We start from the raw sequence: 20,906 nt of genomic DNA, 5'->3' as shown, positions 1-20,906 counted from the left end.
GTCGGGAGGATAAGCAATAAATTCTACTCCAAAGAGAAAATGACAAGAGCTCTGGGAACGGTCAAAGGGGTAGTGGGAAATGTGCCAACCACAGAGAAACAGCAGAGATGGTGACAGTGAACAAGGGCAAAAGGACTTCACCCATGGCTCTTCAACTTGAGAATGAGTAGGCAAGAAGTTTCATCTAAGAGGTAAGCTATACAGTTTTTAGTAAAAAGAGCCTGAGAGTCCTGCCTATAAACCAAGTCAACAGCTCTCAGAACTCTGGGTACATGGAGCCAGCGCCCAGAAGAGGTTCATTCTATCAATTACTGTATGTTGGAGGTCTCCATTTAGAAGCCATCTTGAGAAGACACCTAGTGTTCAAGACTGAGCTACACTAAGATCCTGAGGACAACAAGTAAGTCACAAGTCAAGGGTACTGAAGTCAACCAATCATCGGCCCAGAGTGGACACAGGTGTGGGAGGTAGTCTGGAAGATGTGGTTTGTAGCCCCATTCTCTGTAGCAAACCACTGACATCAACACTTGGGAATAGCTGTGGAGTCCGGTAGCACTGACCCTGAGGTCAGTGGGTAGCTCAAATTTTGGAATCACCAGTCTGCCACAAATTTGATTGCCACTGGACAAGATTTCAGTATACTCCTTGAGGTCTACAGCTCAGCTCTCCAGCACAGTATTTGCTGCTGATTATATTTGGAAAGCACCGACACTGGTCCTCTTGTCCAGACAAATCCCAGTGATGTTTCTCCTCCTACTCGTAAATGGACTCAGAAGACACCCCTTAGCTAGAATCCTGGCTATCTCAGGCAATGCAAGTTGGGGAGTCTTGGAGTTTGAGAGACTCTGCTCAGCCCACAGACTGCAAAACTGAGTGTAGCCAGGCAAGGACACCAGTACACAAACAAAAGAGGCTCCTCAAGGGGAAAATGTCCTAGTGAGGATCTGACACTTGACTGGTGGGACGACCACACAACCTGTCACATTCCAAATTCTATCCCTTCTTTTTCCTTTCAAACTTTGCTTTTAAGAGCATTTTGGGAAGATTTTAAGATTAGTCTTTGTTTCTTTGCATTAATTTAACTCTGCATGTGCATGTTCTTTGTTGTTGAATGTCCTTGTTTATCCCCTCCTCTGCCCATCCTGTCCTCCATCCCTCCTCTGCCCATCCTTTTATTTAACTTTGCTTTGTGTTGCTTCTTCACCTTTGCCTGTCCCCTTGGTGCCCCCCTTCAGCTATTTTGACCTTGTATTAGTTTTTGCTTTTACCCTAAGAAAAATTTAACTCCATAGCACACTCTATGTTATTTTTTCATGTTCTTTTTTAATGGTCATTGATGTTGCTCTGTTTTAGTTGATTTTTTTAGTGTATCCCTATATCTTATCTGGCTTGGTGTGATTGCTGCTACAGTAGTTTGCCGGCTGAGTGGTGCTGGAGACTGAGCCCGTCAAGAGAAAGCTGTTCTCTAAGAAAATCCCCTAGATAAACCTGAAAGAGATAATCAGCCAATAGATGTGCAAATTCAACAGAGAAACACAGGAAAAATAAAAAATCAAGGCACTGTGGTACCTTCAAAAGATCACCACTCAATTGCCAAATCCAAGGATTCTGAAATGGTTGAAATGCCAGACGGAAAATTCAAAGGTCTACTTGTAAACACGATCAGTGGCTTCAAGGAGGAAACAAACAAATGAGTAAATGAAGTAAGGAAATTAGTTCAGGATGTGAACTAGGAAGTCAACCTCGTAGAAGAGAAATTCAGCAACCTGAATGAGAAATTCAGCAAGAAAATTAGACTCTTCTCAGCCATATTGTCACCATCATGGACGGGAGTGACACGCAGCCCATCAAGCTGGCTAGAACAACCAAAGCACTGAGCAGAACCAGTTTAAGAAATGGACGGTACGTGCAGGTGCACATGGAATTTATGGATGATACCATCATCTGAAACATGAAAAACCCTCTGTGAGAGGGTGATGAGCTCACTGTGTTGTCAGAAAGAGAGGGTTGGGGGCTCTGTTGATCTTGCTGCTGGGTCCAAGATACTTACTACTTGGCCCATGTAATGATCTGGAACTGTAAAATACATCATTCGTGTCATACGTCTTTAAAAAAAGAAAGAAAATTAACATTTGGACACACTGAGGGAGGGAGAGAGGTTAGAAATGAAAAACAATGAGTTGAACCAAAAAAAAAAAAATCAAGTGAAAGCATCACCAAAAGAGTAGATCACGCAAGAGAAAGAATATTAAAGATAAAAAATAAGGTCTATGAAATGCTATACTCATGCAAAACTTAAACATATTAACATAATTCCTAAGAACTCTGGGATAGATCTAAAGATCAAGCCTAAGAATCCCTGAAATGGAAGAAGGAGCTGAGATAATAAATATGTAAATAAATAAATAACCTATTTAATGAAATTATAGTAGTAACATTCTCAAAATTTGGGCATAGAAGTAGACATCCCAGCCAAGGAGTCAATAGGTAAGACCAGCAAAGAACTCACCCATTGCATACTATATTAAAAGTTCCAAGAAAATGAAATAAGAAAACAGTATTAAAAACTGTAAGAGAAGAATGCTGACTCTTTTACAAGGGTTAACAAAGAGCTAGAAAAAAAGTAAATCATGTCCAAGACCAGTAAACAAGCAATTCCCTAACACAAACAAAACAAACAATAATTGAACTGCCTAAGAAAATAGCCAACCAAATTACAGGAATTACAAAGTTCCTCGAAATGATAACCCTCAAGGCAAATGCTCTTGACTTTCCAGTAAAAAGACACAAGTTATCTCATTGGAATAAAATATAAGATCCAACTATTTATTTTTTACAAGACACACATCTCAATGGTAAAGACATCTTCAGATCAAAACTGAAGTAGTAGAAGTCAATGTGCCAAGCAAATAGAGCCCAACTATACTATGTCTGATAAAGTAAACATCATGGCAAAATTAGTCAGAAGGCTTAAAACGTGTTCTAATTTGCTTGACTTTCCTGTCGCTGTGATAAAGACCATGACCAAAAGCAACTTGAGGTGGAAGCTCAATTGAGAAAACGCTTTCATCATTTTGGCCTGTAGGGATTATGAATCCCAATCACCATACATCATTGAGGAACACCAGGACAGAGCTGAAATGGAACCCTCGAGGTAAGGACAGAAGCAGAGACTGTGGAGGGAGGCTGCTTACTGGCTTGCTGTCCATGGTTCACTCAAATCGCTTTTCTACACAACTCAGGAATACTTGTCCAGGGGTGGTACTGCGCACAGGTGAACTGGACCCTCCGGTGTCAGTCATTAACTGGGAAAATGCCCCTACAGATTTGCCTACAGGACAATCTGATGAAGGCTTTTCTCAACCGAGCTTCCTTCTTCCCAGATGTCTTACTCTTGTGTCAAGCTGACAAAACCCAAGCAGTATAAAGACCATTGTATATTAGTATCAGAAATGTATCAATTATTATATGCCAATTATACACATATATCCACTGAAGGTTATAGCTGTCAATTTATTTAAATCAAAACACTAATAGTTATAAACTGTCACACAGGTCCTGATATAATAAGTGTGTGATTTCTATGCCACACTCACATTTTTATTCAGATCATCCAAGCCAAAAGTTAACAAAGAAACTTCAGATACTATAGAATACACAATCTTCTCACAGCTCATTAACTTTCCCTGAGAAAGACCGCACCTCACTCCATAAAGAAATTACCGGAACAAAACCAGAAATTATTAGAAAAACAAACTACTAAAGCTATACACATACGTGAAACTTTGAACAATAGACTCTTGAAGGATCAATAGGTCACTGAAGAAATTGAAGAGAAATATTTTAAGTCCTAGAATAAAAAAAAATGATAGCACAATTTATCAGTCATGTTGGGACTCAGCAAGGAGTTCTGAGTGGGAGACCTATAGCTACAAATATCCACACCTTAGAAAATAAGAGAACTCAAATAGCCTAATGATATACCACCAGGCCTTAATAAGATGAAACAAGCCAGACCTGGTGGTGGAGGCCAGAAATGCTAGGAGGTTGAGGCTTGAAGACTGCAAGTTCAGGGGCCACTACAGAGAGCGGCCAAGGCCCTCCAAGGTAATGGGCCAAGATTTAGAAAAGAAGTGTAAGAGGGCTGAGGATATAAATACACGGCTTAATGGTAAAGCGCTTGTTAGCACATGTGAAATCTCTTACTGAAATCAAAATACTGAAGAGGCGGGTGAGGAAAGGGAAGAGAACAATTTAAACCCAAACTGAATAATAGATGGAGAGAAATACTGAAAATCAGGGTGGATATTATGAAGTGGTGACTGAAATAAAAAGAACTAAAGAACCCAAAACCCAAAGTGTTACAGCTTAAAAGTGAGATATTCCCCCACAGGTACATGTGTTTGAACACCAGGTCCCACCCTGCCGACACTATTTGGGAGCAATATGGAATCTTGAACACGTGGTGCCTTGATAGCAAACGAAAGCCATGAGAGTGGAGCCGAGAGTCACAGCCGATCCGTTACATCTCAGGATCCCTGTTTTCTGATCTACCAGAATATGAGGGAGCAACTTCACGCTCACTCCACCAAAGACCCAGCTATTTGCCACCAAGCTTTTCCCATAGTGATGGTGTGGGTCCTCTCAAAGGGTGAGCTGCAACAAAATCCTCCCTCCATTAAATTGCTTCTTCTAAGATGTTGGGTCGTAGCAACCACAGCAAGCTAGCACACAAAGAGTTGGCTCTTTAAAAAAGTTTGACAAGCCCTCAGCCTATGTGAAGAAAGACCAAAATTAATAAATGTAGAATGCAAGTAGGACATTAAAACAGATGCCAGCAAAATCCAGAGGCTCGCAGGGGAATACTTTGAAAATGTGTTCCTGAAAAGATGGAAATATGTTTATAGATGCTTCTGACCTAGAAAAATTAAATCAAGAGGAAATAAGCAACTTAGAGAGATCTAGAACAAGCAAACAATGGTATTGAAGCAGCCACAAAGGGTTTCCCAATAAAGGAAAGCCCAGGATTAAGTAGGCTTACCACAAAAGTCTACTGGACTAAAAGCAAGTATGGGTTCCATATGATCCCATAAAAAGGAGAAAGAACACTGTTAAACTCACTCTTGGAGGACTGTACTATTCTGGTATAAAAACTAGGTAAGACCACAATAAAAACAGAAAACTAATTGGCCAACTCCTATCATGAACATAAACACAGTAATTCTCAATAGATGACTAGCAAACTGAGTTCAGCAACACATTAAGAAGTCCATATACGGCAGCGAAGTTGTTTTCATTCCATGGGTGTAAGAACAGTTCAATATCACAAATCAATAAGTGTAATACAGCACACAGACTCAGGATAGAATCAAAAGGATCATGCAGAAAATGCGTTTGACAGAATCCAATACCTTTTGCTATAAAAGCCCCAAAGAAAGTAGAAGAGGGAGCATTGCCTCAACATAATAAAGGCAGAATGATAAATCTATAGTCAGCATCGTACAGAACGGAGAATACCTAAAAGCATTCCATTTAAAATCGGGAGTGAGACAAAGGGGCCCACTCTCTGCGATTTTCAACATAATGGTTGAAATCTAAGACCTATAACACGACTAGGAAAGGAAGAGGTCAGCCTATCCCAATTTGCAGGCAATATGATCCTGTATTAAAAGACCCTAAAAGCTGCACCAGAAAACCTTAAGATTGCTAATGACTTTCAGGGAAGTAATAGGATTAAAATCTGCACACATGAACAAAGAGATCTGCAAGGTAGGTATGGGGACTCACGTGTGTAACTGAAGCACTCAAGAGTCTGAGGCAGAATGAACAGAGTGGGGTTTGAGGCCAGCCTGGAGTACAGAGTTCCTTCCATACCACCCTGGGCTATAGAGTAAGTCCTCGTCCAAAACATAAACCAACAAGCAAAAAGGTAGTTTTTCTACGTTTTTTTATTTTTATTTTTTTTTTATTACTTATTCACTTTACAGTCTTCTCACAGGCCCCTTCCTAGTCACCCCCTTCCATAATCCTTCTTCCTTCCCCCCTCTGAGTAGATGTGGTACTCCCTGGATATCTCCCCAACCATGACACTTTAAGTCTCTTGGAGGCTAGGCACATCAAGCTTTTCTACATTTTACCAAACTTACTAAGGATGAAATTATGCTGCCTGTGTGTGTGGGGAGGAGGGTGTCTCATGCTTACAAGCTTAGAGAAGAAAAAAGAAGAAACTAGAAATAAAACCCAATCAAAGAGGTGGAAGATTACCCAACAAAGGCTTTAAAACACTGAAGAAATTACAGAAGACAGTAGTCAGTTGAGAGAATCCGTGTGCTCACAGATTAGCGTTAGTACTGTGGAAAGGGCTGCATCGCTGAAGTGATCTGTAGACCTATCATAACCTGCTCCCTCTCTACTTGTCGCCTATTGCCTTGCTAACGGCCACTTTGATTGGGAAGAGATGGAGTGTCCATGAACAGGGGACTGCAGATGACAAACAATAGGTGTCACAGCACAAGTCATAACCATTCATTTATCATGCATCTAGGAGTAAACTTGGGCATCAGGACGTGTCCCATGATGATTCCAGAGTTCTATCTTGGCTGATTTTTCTTCTGATGCAAAATCTCATCGACTGTAGAGTGGGTCTGCCATAGTTCTGTCACTGTAATGAAATACTTGAGTTAAACTTAAAAAGAAGAACTTTTATTTTCATTTACTGTCTCAGAGATCTCAGCCCTTGGTCAATAACAGCTGATACGGATAACATTATATACTCTATCTGTTTAAGTATGAGAAAAGATCTTGAGTGATTTTACTACAAAGGTTTGGTAATGATGTTGGTAAGCTACATATACTTACCTTGATTTATTCACGCAATGCATGTACATCACTTGGTACACCTTCCATGTCTACAACTTATATAACCATTTTTTAAAGGACAAGGGCAACTGATTATGGAGAGAAATGCCTACATTTAGGGGAGCACAAAGATCTTTTGTGTCAGTTACTGGGGGGGGGGCAAAAACAGAGGAGAAATGATTTAACACCCAGAGTTAAATACTGTTCCCCTTCCAAATTCATACATTCAAATGCAGAATCTCTCAGAAGTGACCTTGTTTAAAGATAGTCTTTATGGGGCTAAGCAAGGACATTAGGATGGCCACCGTTCAATATGACTGATGTCACTGTAGAAGGAGGGAATTTGAAAGTGGAGACACACTTAGTGGGAAGACTGAAGAAAAGAGAGAAGATGGCCACATAGCACAGGGAGGCCCCAAACTGATTTGTTCCTCTCTATGGTGATTTGTGATTTCTAACCTGACGAGCTAATACAGCTTAGGTTCAGGGTCCTTGGAACGTTTGTCACAGCAGCCTTAGGAAACTAATACAGTTGGCTGGTGCATGGCGGGAGCTGGGTAGATAGACAGATGTGTAATGATTTTCAGAGAGTTGCTCTAAAGCACTTTCGCTGCTGCTTTCGTATTTGAAAAACTGCAAGCGTGTGGAGGAAAAGACCATGACCAAGTGTTCTTTTCCAGCAAAGAAAAGATAACTCTCTTCCACCGTGCTGCTTCATTCCTAGAAATTCTGTGACTAGATAATTCCCCACCTAGAAAAAGAACAAAGGTCTTCAGCCAGCTCATTAACAGTGACATTTAACACACACACACACACACACACACACACACACACACACACCTCACACACTCAGAGTGGGAGAAGGTCTTACACACAGGGAAACACAGGGATATCCTGCATTTCAATTCAGATCTTGGAGACTCTGTCCAAAACTATGAAATAAAAACAACACTTTGTAAGGACATTCTTACTTGTCTCATTATCATTTGTGTAACAACATAAACAAACCAGAAGCCACTTGGCTGCTCATCCCCTGAGGAATGGCTGGTTAAACAGTCATTCATCTGTAGAACACTGGGTGGCAGTTCAATGAATTGTCTGCATTGTGACTTAGTCACTGCCCTATGCTGTATCTCAACTTCTATTTTTAAAAAAAATTGCACCGTTTCAGTAAAGACAGAGCATATAGCAGCACCATAAAGAATTAAGGAAAAGTTGAAAGAAACAGGACATTCTCCTGTGAAGACTTTAATAGTAAAGTAGCTTTATCTTCTAAGTGCACTCCTGCAGCTCAGCTTGAGGAGGAGGAGGAGGAGGAGGAGGAGGAGGAGGAAGAGGAGGAGGAGGAGGAGGAGGAAGAGGAGGAAGAGGAGGAGGAGGAGGAGGAGGAGGAAGAGGAGGAGGAGGAGGAGGAGGAAGCAAGGCCTACCCAAAACTGTTGGTCCTGAGGCCAGAGACAAAATAAAGAACCCTGGAGTCAAGCCAGGAAAGCAAGCTGAGGGGTAGAGCCAAGCTTTGAACAGAGTTGACAGTGGAGAATTTGGCTCTAATGGTGGCTGTGAGGTTTATTCATTGAGAATCCAAGTCTTAGAGGGGCCAGCAGGCAAAAAACTGCTAGAAAGACTAGGGTCAGAAAAAATAGATTTGGGAATCTGACTTTCCCACTATCTGTGGGCAAGGCACATGCTTCACTCTATTTTGTCCTTTGTAACAAAGGTGAAAGAGTAAATGGTGATGTCTCTCGATACCTACTGTCAGTGTTCTGAGGCAAAACCCATGTTATTAGTCTGAGTTCATACAGAAGATGTTCGGTAATGATGACAACAATCATTATCACATCTTCAGACCATTCATTACAAATGCTCGACCATGTCACTGTTGGCATCAGTATCACAGTGTTTTCTTAGTCCCCCTCAGAATTGAAGAGAGGAAGACATTTTTCTCTGCCTTCCTTGCTTTCTGTTCCACAGGCCGGGAGTCTCCCGTTTCTTCATCTTTTATTATCTCTGTGTGCAGCTGAGGAATGCAGTCTTTAAACATCTCCGATGGCAGGAAGCCAAGGGGAGAACCCATCACAACAGTGTCCTAGTAATAATTGGCTCTGATTCATTCATGCAAATTGTTTATGTGTGCACTGTGCCAATGAAGACATCAGGAATTAGAGACCAAGTGTAGGTATCTGGCTCAGAGCTTAGGATTTGATTGCTCTGTGGCTCTATGGGGAGGGAAAAGAAGGGGATGGAGAGAAGGAAACATCAGTTGGGGGAAGAGGAGGGGGAGAGAGACAAAAGGAGACTATGACAAGTAAAGTCTGGCCAAAGTGAATACAGAGGCACTATAAAGCACAAGTGTTATGCATGAAAATCAAAATGTGCTAAAACACCCATTTCCATAAATTAGTTCTGGGGGTGTTTCAGTAAAATGTTCCACTCTGGGAAGTTTAATGGTTCAGCTATGTCCTAGACTCTCTACTGACGAAATGTATTGGGTGGCAGAAGATAATGCTGTGTCCCTCTAGACTGACAAGCCCAGATATCAAAGAAGTCCTTTGCTCAACCTCTCACCTACAGGGTAAGCCACCATCACATCTCAGATGGAGGGGGAGCCTCTGAAAAATCCCTCCACACTGCATCCCACCTTGTTTCCTTCTTTAAAAAAAATATCAACTCTTTCAACTTTCTGTCTCACATGTTTAACATCCCTCACAGGCAGGAAACCTCCCATGGGTTTCCTTTGTAATTTTACCACAGTGTACCACACTCTTTCTCTGGTGAAAGGAGGACGAGTTCCTTCTTGAGTGAACCAGTGCTCATAGAACTTCAGGCTAGCGTCAGTCCTCCATGAAGAATAACCCAACTCCATTGAAACATCACATTCTGCCATAACTGTGAGCAAGTGGCTGTTGTCACTCCCGACTTTTCATCATCTTTCTGTCCCACCAACACTTCAGAAGAGGTGTGGAGAAAGGGAAAAGATGGCTTCCAAGAAGCGTTAAGGTTAGAGCCCAGGTATTAACTGTCAGCTGAAATTATCCACAGCTGTAGTGAGAGTTTTGGCTCCATTAAAAACATAGAAATGCTATGTGGAGTGTGGCTTTTTTTTCTTATCCCGGGTATAGGATATGGGGCTGCTTCAGATTGTCCATAGCAGCTGACTATGATTTGTCTCATGCTCTGGCAGGGGCGTGATTTTGACGGCTGGAGACTATATTTGGGATTTTGGGGACTTTTGAGAGGGTATAAAAATGCCAGAGCCCCAAGAAGCGGCAGCACTTCCCCTTTCTGCTGCTGCTGTTCTTGATGCTGTTTCTGGTTGTTAGATTGCTGGGTGGAGGTCTCCTGACACCAAAGGTTGAACTTGCCCTAGGGAACTTGATGCCCCTAATCTGCAGGAACTAGTCTAACAATATCGATGCCCCCTTCCCCCTCTAACCTTCTTTCTTTTCTACCTAGTGTTGGGGGTTTATAGGAGATAAGGGTAGAAAAGAGTGGTAGGGGAAAGAACCCATTAAAGTACCCCAAAGAACGGTTACACACAGGAATCTCTATCCTTGGGACTTATTTCATTCTTTCACCTCAGCTGCCATCTTGCCATTTGCCCTTTCTTTACAGCCCTGGGACCTAACCCCCTATTCCCCCAACTCTATCAACACAACAACCCTGACGGGTAGACATTGAAAGTGACTGTGCTGGTTGACTTTAACTGTAAACTGACAATTGCCTGAGAATAGAGCTCCAGTTGAAGACATCTCTGGATCAGGCTGGTCTACAATGGGTTGTCTTAATTGTTGATAAATATGGGAAGAGAAAACCCATTGTAGACAGCACCATTCCCTGGGTAGGGACTCCCGAACTGTAAAGGACAGAAAAAAATCTAGATGAGAAGAAAGTAAGCAAGGACTCACTCATTTATTCCCTCTCTACTCTTGACTGAGGATGGTTCCAGTTCCAGTCTTGTCTTCCCTGCAACATGGGCAGGTAACTCTAGAATTGTAAGCCATGAAAAAACCCTTTCTTCGCTAAAGCTGCTTTTGGTTGTGGCATTTTGTCACAGCAACAGAAATGAAACTAGAATAACATCCCTCTCCTGGAAGGTCACCAGCCTCTTCTACTTCCCTCCCATCCCCTAAGTCTGGAAACGGATGTTTGTTTGGTTTTACATCCATTTGGCAAAAGCCTAGCAGCACAGTGCCAGGATCTGGAGCTGCTGCCCTGGGTTTGCCTTCCTATTGCATAACAAGCGCCTTTGTTCCTGGCTGAGTGTCCACATTACTCAAATGTGACAATGCTCCTTTTGTTCTCCTTCTCCCAGCTCATCAGCCTCACCAGTTCCGCACCACACCACCGTGAAAACCGAATCAGCATAAGCCAACTGGAAACTGATGTGCGATGCCTGCGATGCGGCTCCGGATGTTAGAGTTGCCCATGATTGGTATCTTCTCCTGATGGTCTCACAATTGTTTGGGGGTCTTGTCACTTGTCAGCTGCACAAGTAATAAGCTAATGCTGGATTCAGGCTTCCCTAGTACTATAGATGACCAAGAAAGACAGACCTGAAAAGGTCATTGGGTCCATCCTCCAGTTTCCAGGCTAACCAAACCCTAAGACCAAAGAGAGTCTATCATTTTGTTTAGTCACGAGAGTCACAGTAAAGGGGATGTTCTTTTCTCTTTTCATGGATGAAGGCATGACTTTTGATGAAGACACAGCCAAGAGGTACAAAGGTAGAGATGGTTCATCATTGGCCTTGCAGACTTAAAGGAAACGTTTCTAAGTCATTGTCTCCTCTCCTGCCTCTCAGCTACTTCTGATCAAATGCAAAGAGGGTAGGAAGGGGATCTGTCCCTAAGCTAGCTGAATCCAAGTTTGAACTCCATAAGAAAGTTTCTCTGTGGAGTGGGGCCTGGGGAGGGCCTGTAATCTTGTCTGTCATGCAGAAGCAACCAACTAAAGATGTCATCCACTCTTTATATCTCGGTATGAGTAATTAAAGCAGAGGCATAAATGAGTTACAAACACACACCTCTCCAGCCCTTGGGCAGCTTTCCCCACTGAGATCTAACAGAAAAGTTCCAGTCTGAGGAGGCAGAGGATTGTGGGTAGAAGATTCCAGGATGCCCTGATAAAGCTGCAGGCTATCCACAGACTTGGAGACAACTCCTCCGTTTCTTGCGGAGAGATAGGCCTCCCTGAGATTAGCTGGCAGTCAGTGAATTTCCCAGAACTTGAGGACGGGGGGTAAACTCCCTCCACCTTGGTTTGGAACCCCAGCTCCCAAATGCTGCTGCACATGCTTTTGCAAGCCATTTACTTTAAAATGTTTGCTTCTTTTCGTTTCCATTGGGCAATGAAAGCTATTCCTCTGTGGGGAGACTCCATTTATTTGGAGAAGTTTATGGAAGTAGAGCCTCCATCCCCAGAGCTGCCCATTCTGTGGCTTGGCAAGAGCATAAAACCAGGTCCCCAGGAATCCCCAGATTTGAGTTAGAGAAGGCAGGAGTAGAAAGAAAGAAAAGAACTAGGAAGGGGAGGAAGAAACTGAGAAAGAAAGGTTGGAGAACAAGGGAGGAGAGAGGATATAATAGTCAATACTGATTGTCAAGTTGACAGAGTCTAGAATCTTCTAGGCGTGTCTAGAGTGGATTATAGTGGGAGCCGATTCTGTGGGCTGGAGTCCTGGAATGAATAAAAAGGAGAAAGCAAGCTGAGTGCCAGCATTCTCTCATCCTAGCTATGGATGCAGTGTGACCTTCCTCAGGTCATGACTTCTCCACCCCGAGGGGCTGTATCCTTGATCCTTAAGCCAAATAAATCCTTCCTTCCTTAAGTTGCTTTTGTCACATATTTTAGCATTGCAATGAGCAAAGTAATTAATACAGAAATGGGAAAGAGGAGAAGTCTGGAAAATGATAGAGCGAGGAAGAGATAGGTGGAGAAAAAGACCAGGGAGGTGTGTCACAAGGGTGCTCTGTTCATTTCAGTCTACACTGAACAAGTTTGGATCTCCACACTTACTCAGAACTGGATGTCACTGATAGTGCTTTCCCTGGAGGGTGACCCAGGCTATGCAGCAGAAAATAAAAGCTGCTCTAGTAGGGATGATAATATTAAAAAATAAAACAGACTAAAGGCCAAGGTTATTAAGTCAAAGCAAAGCTGGCTGCAGAAAGAGCTTCCCACTTTCTATATGGCTTCAGTTGGTGTCTTGGGAGTGTTTTTAATGCCTTAACCACATGACATTCTAAAGTTACGAGAATCCTGGACATCTCAAGGGGGCTATTCAACCCCCTCATTTGACAGAGAAGGCTCTAAGGCGTTGAATTATTTTCTCAATACCAGTCGGCAAGTTAATCAGAGATTCTGATTCATGGGGAGCTCAATTCTGGTTCTAAGAGATGACAGAAAGCTGAGGACCTGGGAGCTTTGACATCAGTCAGCTCTGAATTCCAGTCTCTGCTCCCGGTCCTGCAGTGGGATCTGGCTCTTTAGTATTTCCTGTGGGGAGAATCAAGTGGAATGCAGCAGTAAAAAAAAGATGGATGTTTCTCTTTTTAATATCAGCCTTGGTCAAAATTGCATTTCTTTGTGTAAAGTAGAGTTCGGCTGTAGCCTTTTATCCTGATGATGAAGATGACATCATAAAAAAAGAACCTTCTGTGTTAGCCCATGTGGTAGTTTGAATAAGAATGGTCCCCCGTGGTACATTTGGGTACTTGGTCATTAGGGAAAGTGTTACTTGACAGGGATCAAGAGGTGTGGCCTTGCCAGAAGTATGTCATTCGGGGTGGGCTTTGAAGCTTCAGATGCTCAAGCCAAGTCCAGTATCTCACTCTTCCTGTTGCCTGTGGCCACAGATGTAGAGCTCTAAGCTCCTTCTCCAGCATCATGCCTGCCTGTGTGCTGCCAGGCTTCCCCCTGTGAGGATAATGGGCTAAACCTCTGAATCATAAGCCAGCCCCAGTCAAATGTTTTTCTTTGTAGGAGTTATCATGGTCACGGTGTCTCTTCACAGCAATTGAACATTGACTAAGACAGCCCAGGACTACCAGAGGCCACAGCACAGATGGGCTGCAGGTTCTCAATATGAGAAAGCATCCTTTCCAGACAACCGGGACTTGAGAGTGTTGCTTCCATTAACCTGCCCAGGCTTATTCTCCTTCCTCCCCATCCATTCATCCCACAATATAGAGACTGACATCAGCTATCATGATAGCTACTAGCTCGTGTGGCTTTTTATATTTAAAATTATTGACAGAAGATGAAAATTTCAAGTCCCTCCACTCATTGCACTTCAATTGTAGCACATAGCCAATGGCCACCATATTAGACATCAGTATAGAACATTTCCGTCATTTCAAAAAAGGCTGCAGCAGCATCCTCGCTATCTATGCTTCCTGTTTCAGTGGGTTCTGAATCATTTATGATCAGTGTGACGATTAATCTCAATCATCAGTTTTAGACGATGGGCAACTTAAGAAGCAAAACCCACCTCTGGGTATGACCATAATGGTGTTTCCAAAGAGGACCTAGTAATCAATGACAATAGCTCAGAATGTAAGAAGCAGCATCCCACAGGCTGGCACCTGTTAGGAAAGGTGGAGTGGGTAGAGAGCCAGCTGACATGGGTGCTCTCCCTCCCTGTCTCTGTCTCTCTGTCTCTCTCTCTGTCTCTCATTGAAACCTCTCAAACAGTAAGTTTTAACAGATTTTACCTTCTTTAAGATCTTCTGTTAGGCATTTGTCACAGGGACAAAGGGTCTAACTGACACCGTTAGCTGTCATCCTAAGCTGTTACATGGATATTCCAGAAGTAAACAATTCCTAAGGTTTTTTTTAATAGATTTATCTATGTATATGGGTGCTTTGTATGCACATACATCTGCAGTCCCAAAGACAGCATTGGACAGATGTGAACTGACATGTGCGTGCTGGGTATTGAACTCAGGACCTTCAGAGAGCAGTGAGTGCTCTTAATCACTAAGCCATCTCTCCAGTCCCTGGATTCATAAGTCTTGTAAGTTTCGTTTTATTAATGTTGTTTGTTTGGTGGTTGATTGGTTGGTTGTTGGTTGATTGGTTGCAAGCATTTTGCTATGCTGCTTAGGCTGGCCTGGAATTTCCTATGTAGCCCCAGGCTAGCTTTGAACTCACAACCTTCTTTCCTCAGCCTCCTGGGTCTGCACTACCTTGCCTGGTTCTCACTTCATAAGCTTTAAATTACATTGTAGCCAGAGTGGCCAGCAGAAATCTCATGCCACCCTGCTCAGAACTTTGAACTAAGCTTGAATCAGCTCCTTGTCACCGTTAACCATACACTCTACCTGCCCACTAGTCACTCGGCAGTCATCAGACCAATGGTCACAACACCACAGTGTTTGCATCCGAGATAAACTTTACAACAAGGTCCTATTGTTCAAGTGCAGTGGACAGTTACCACATGCCAGAGAGAAAGTATACTCATAACTATGCCCTTTGAATACCTCTGGTGATATGTAAGGGGAAGCACAATATATGTAGGGTTTGGCATGATCTACAATTTCACACATCCTCTGAGGGGAAAGATGTGTCTAAAGATTCATCCCTCTTTTGTAGACACATGCTTCACCGTTCCACCAAAAACTCTAACGAGCCCAGCTGTCGACTACGTTCCAGAGTCTAGAGTTGGAGGATAAAAGTTTCCCATCTTGCCTCACTGCCCCTAGCTGACTGTGGAGGGCCCTGCAGGGTGCACCATTGCTGAACTTCTGAGGTACCACCCTTTGGGGTAGCAGATGACTAGAAATCAGGTCACTCCTCGTGGCTTACAGTGGCTGACTTGTTTGCTTGTGTCTTTTCTTCTTCATCTTCATCCCTGACTTCATTGTAGTTCCCCAGGGGCTACAGGTTAAACAGCCTGAACTCAGGCACCAAGGTCCCGCTGGGTTGCTCACAATCCAGGGGAGAAGGGATGGATGCTGAATTAACTCTGTTTCCTCATTTCCTCTTCTTGTCATGACCTCAATTTCCAGTCCAATCTATGTGCTAACAGCAAGCAGCAACCATAGCTTCCCGCAAATAGGAATCTAAAGAGAAAAGACTAGATTCCTGTTTCCAGACAATTACTGGTTTCTCCAACAAAGGCAGGGGAACAGAGAGGAGGGGAGGCTTGCTCTCCCTCCCTAGCAAGTATCGTTTATTTTGCCAATTGAAAAGAAACAAGAGTAATGAAAGAACATACCCACCAATTGCTGAAACCGATGAAGGACTCTTCTGCGTATGTTCTTGAATTCTTCTTTGCAGCCAAACTTCCTATGCACTCAGCTGTCTAGTTAGTAGCTGTCCATTCACTCATTCCTTTTTCAGAGCCACATTTTCCACCAGAATCACCTGAATAAGGTTTTCATTTTCAGTGTGTACAATCTCAGTCTGTAGCCCAGGCAAATTGGATCTGAATCAGTGGGTGGTGAGGGGACAGAACTGGAAGAGTGTAGGTTTGGATGTTGCAAAAACAATTCCAGGGTGTTCTGTTACTGGTTCCTCAGTAGGAACCCTGCACTCACTCCTTCCCTTACCAGACAGTCAGTCACCAAGCATACTTTGGATGCTGAGGTCTGCTAGCTTGACAATGGAACTCATGGTCAAATGCAGAAATTCTCAGGGCTTGGCTATCCAAAAATACCCGAAAAAGCTTTGAATGCCTGTGATGCACAGGCCTGCCTCCAAGGCAGTAAGCCAGAATCTCTTCAGGGAGAGACCTAGGTACCAGTGTTCTTTAAAATGTCCTAGGTCATTCTAGAATTGCCATGTCAGGGCGGGAGAATTCTGTGAAAGCTCAGGGGGATGACAAAGTTCCCATTTAGCTTTGATGGGAAGATCAACTCAGCTTCCCTACAGAGAGACATGGTTACAGTGAGCATCCCAGCCTGCTGTCTTCACTAACAAGGCACAGAGAACCAGCCTAGGGCAGAATTCAAAGGGTGTAGTTATGAGTGCTATCTGGAGAAGAGCTACTGAAGCCAGCCAAACTTCAGACTTAAATACCTTGCCCCTTTAAGAATGCAGAATCCATTTCTTTTTTTTTCTTCCGTTTTTATTAAATTGTGTATCTCTTATTTATGTTTCAAATGTTATTCCTTTTCCCGGTTTCCTGTCCATCAGCCCCCTAACCCCTCTCCCTCCCCTTCTATATGGGTGTTCCCCTCCCCATCCACCCCCCATTACTGCCTCCCCCATCCCCTACACTTGGGGTCCAATCTTGGTGGGACCAAGGGCTTCCCCTTCCACTGGTGCCCCAAGAAGTCTGTTACATATGCAGTTGGAGCCCAGGGTCAGTCCATGTCTAGTCTTTGGGTCGTGGTTTAGTCCCTGGAAGCTCTGGTTGGTTGGCATTGTTGTTCTTATGGGGTTGCAAGCCCCTTCAGCTCTTTCAGTCCCTTCTCTAATTCCTCCAAAGGGGGTCCTGTTCTCAGATCAGTGGTTTGCTGCTAGCATTCACCTCTGTATTTGACATGTTCTGGAAGTGTCTCTCAGGAGAGATCTATATCCAGTTCCTGTCAGCATGCACTTCTTAGCTTCATCAATCTTATCTAGTGTTGGTGGCTGTATATATATGGACGACATGTGGGGCAGGCTCTGAGTGGCCACTCCTTCAGTCTCTGCTCTAAACTTTGCCTCCATATTACCTCCCATGGATATTTTTGTTCCCCTTCTAAAGAAGGAGTGAAGCATGCGCATTTTGGTCGTCCTTCTTGAGTTTTGTGTGGTCTGTGGATTGTATCTTGGGTAAATCGAGCTTTTGGGCTAATATCCACTTATAAGTGAGGGCATACTATGTGTGTTTCTCTGTGATTAGGTTACCTCACTCAGGATCATATTTTCCAGTTCCATCCATTTGCCTATGAATTTCATGAAGTCATTGTTTTTGATAGCTGAGTAGTACTCCATTGTGTAGATGTACCACATTTTCTGTATCCATTCCTCTGTTGAAGGGCATCTGGGTTCTTTCCAGCTTCTGGCTATTATAAATAAGGCTTCTATGAACATAGTGGAGCACGTGTCTTTGTTGTATGTTAGAGTTTCTTTTGGGTATATGCCCAGGAGAAGTATAGCTGGGTCCTCAGGTAGTGCAATGTCCAATTTTCGGAGGAACCTCCAGACTGATTTCCAGAGTGGTAGTACCAGTCTGCAATCCCACCAACAATGGAGGAGTGTTCCTCTTTCTCCACAACCTTGCCAACATCTGCTGTCGCCTGAGTTTTTGATCTTAACCATTCTGACTGGTGTGAGGTGAAATCTCAGGGTTGTTTGGATTTGCATTTCCCTGGCAGAATCCATTTCAAAGCAAGGTTGTGGTTATGGAATGTCACAATTGCTAGGGTAACTGGGGGTGGGTCAGAAGTTAAAGCAGCCATCTTTGACATTCTACTATGTTTTCTCTTTGTCCATATTTTCATCTGTGTTTTGTGTGTGTGTGTGTGTGTGTGTGTGTGTGTGTGTGTGTGTGTGTGTGCACCAGGATTCTGGTCTTGGGACCTCCACTTGTTAGGTTGGTGTCCTACCACACAGATATACTCCATCCCTTATCAACACTTTAGAGTACCTGCCATGGACCAGACACTTGAGTGTCATGAAATGGAAAAGGTCCATCAACGTTTAGGGAGAACGTGGTCTTGGCAATGTACAGCCCCTTGGTCTCACTCCCTTTACCATAAAAAGAAGGCATTATCTGTAACTTTTCCAATCGCTGTGATGGTGACTAGCCAAATCAACCAAAGAAAAGTGAGTGTCTTCTGGCTTGCTGCTTGTCCCTCCCTCTCTCACAGGGACAACATGGTAACGGGAGCCTGAGGCAGCTGGTCTCATTGTGTCTACAGTCAGGAGGCAGAGGGAAGTGGATATTGGTACTCGGCTCACTTTCTCTGACTTATTCATATAGGACCTCAACCCAAGGACTGGCGCAACCCATATCAAGGATGGGTCTTCCCACTTTAGTTAACCCAGTCTAGAAACTCCCTCCCGCACGTGCCCAGAGGTCAGTCTGCTGGGTGATTTGGGATCCTGTTAAGTTGATCATCAACAGGGAATATAACGAAAGTAAATCTTAACGATGCTGAAGGTTTCCAGTGACTCCTGGACCCATGATACTGTGATAGTAGTTAAACCAGATTGCTCTTCCTACCCCCTCACACTGACCTTCCTCAGTGTCTGGTGAGTTTTGTTGCTTTTTGAGTCACTGAACAAATACCAACAAGGTACAACTAGAGGGAGGAAGGCCTTATTTTGACTCCTGGTTTAAGGATGGTCACAGGGACCAGGACCATAACTAAGAAGCAGACACAGAGAGGACAGCATATATAAGACTGGATGCTCCATAGAGTCCTACTTCCTCCCACTTGGCCCTACCTCCCCCTAAGGTCCCACAGCCTCCCCAAAACAGCACCACCACTCAAGAACTGGTTATTCAAATACCTCAGCCTGTGGGGCACATTTTACACTCAAATCATTTTACACTGTAAATTTTTCATTTGCTGGGTTTTTTTTAGCCACAACCTAGCCTAGCTGTTCAATTTTTGGATTTTTTTTTAAAAGTCCAGATCACATGTCCAAAGGCAAGAATTTGGTTCCAAGGAGAGGCATATGTGCTCCACTGACCCTGGAGCCAAGATGTGATCAAACCACAGACAACCCCCTTTTACAGCTTCAGCGTCTCTGCCTCCCTTCTGCCCGAGCTCACGGACAGCACTGTGTGGGAGGGAACCTGTGTGTTTCTACTTAGTTTGTTTGTCTTTGTTCTATTTGTTCTGAGCTCAGAATTTGGGTCCTTTGCCTCTGCCCAACATCCCTGGGAGTCGGTTCCTCCTCAGGGAAGCTGTGTTTCTTAGATCAGGAAAAGGCTTTTCAGGATCAAGGGAGGGAGCTGGCAATGCTCGCAGATTATTCTGCACCATACCGATCCCTTGATCCCTTCCTGTGTTGTCATCCAGTTCCAAAACCCAGCAGAAGGAAGGCTGTGTGATAGTGGGGGTACAGGGGGTGGTATTCAGAGCCAGGAAAGAACTGGGTTCAAATCTCGGCTCCTTGAAACTAGCCTGAGGCATACGAAGCCAATGCTGGTTTTTCACTGCTTCCTACAAAAGCAGTGATTGCACGAGGTGCCTTCCAGGGCAACTGCAGATACCTTTATGCTCTGTCTTCCCCTGCACAGCTGGTTACTTACAAGATACCATGACCAAGGCGACCCTCAGAAGAGTTTGCTTTGGCTGACGGTTCCAGAGGGAGGGGGAGTGAGAGTTCGTCGTGGTGGCAAGTGTGGCAGCAAGCAGTATGATGGCAGTCAGAGAGGGAAGCAGAGAGGTCACAAAGGGAACAGCTATCATCAGTCAGGCGCTGCTCGGTCTGAAGCTCAAATAAGTGACTGTGCCCAGGCACCTACCTGAACGTACTGTTTTAGGCCTGTGTTTGTTTGGAGTGGGGGATGTTTGTGGCACGGTGCTCATGTGGGGATCAGATCACTTACAGACGTGGGTTCCCAACCTCTTCCATACAGGTCCTGGAAATGGAACTCAGGTCGTTAGACTTGGCAGAAGGCACTTTTGCCATTGTTCCATCGTGCCATCCCTGAAACACTTCTTCTTGAACACTTGAACAGTGCATCTTGAAAGGGAGGGCACAGGCTCAACAATGTCAGCCATCACTACTGTAACAAGCTGTCTGGCAGCACACAGGCCATCTCTGCTTGTTTAAGCCCAGATTTCTGAAGAGGTCTTATCAACAGAGCTGGTACACAATGGAGGATCTAGGTGGCATGAACACAGGGTGGCATGAACTCTTGCTTCCCCACGTGCAGAGCTGGAACAAGACAGACCTCTCCCCGCCCCCATATCTCAGTTCTCTCGTAGCTGAAGGAAAGAAGCATATGCTTGCACCAAAGCCTATTTCAAAGACAAGATGATTGTGCATGTAAATTGCTGGCAGGGTAAGGTTTTCATCAATGGCCTTGGTTACAAGACAGATGGAGTGGGGGTGTATAGGAAGCAGGAGGGGACATTACAGTAGGATAAGCTGACACTC

At 43.9% G+C, this 20,906-nt stretch overlaps 1 long non-coding RNA gene across 2 annotated transcripts in view; it reads right to left on the bottom strand.

Annotated features, from left to right (window-relative positions):
* Positions 1–6,503: 6,503 nt before the first annotated feature.
* Positions 6,504–20,906, bottom strand: part of LOC134480047 (uncharacterized) — a 77,344-nt gene continuing 62,941 nt past the window's right edge. For both annotated transcript variants that reach the window (XR_010054163.1, XR_010054161.1), the window contains one exon: positions 6,504–6,661. This is a non-coding gene — a long non-coding RNA (uncharacterized LOC134480047). The remainder of the gene's footprint in view (positions 6,662–20,906) is intronic.

The sequence above is a fragment of the Rattus norvegicus genome, chromosome 8 (genome assembly GCF_036323735.1).
Source record: "Rattus norvegicus strain BN/NHsdMcwi chromosome 8, GRCr8, whole genome shotgun sequence".
Lineage (NCBI taxonomy): Eukaryota > Metazoa > Chordata > Mammalia > Rodentia > Muridae > Rattus > Rattus norvegicus.
The sequence above is the reverse complement of the archived record's forward strand: the minus strand, read 5'-3'. Positions and strand labels throughout refer to the sequence as shown.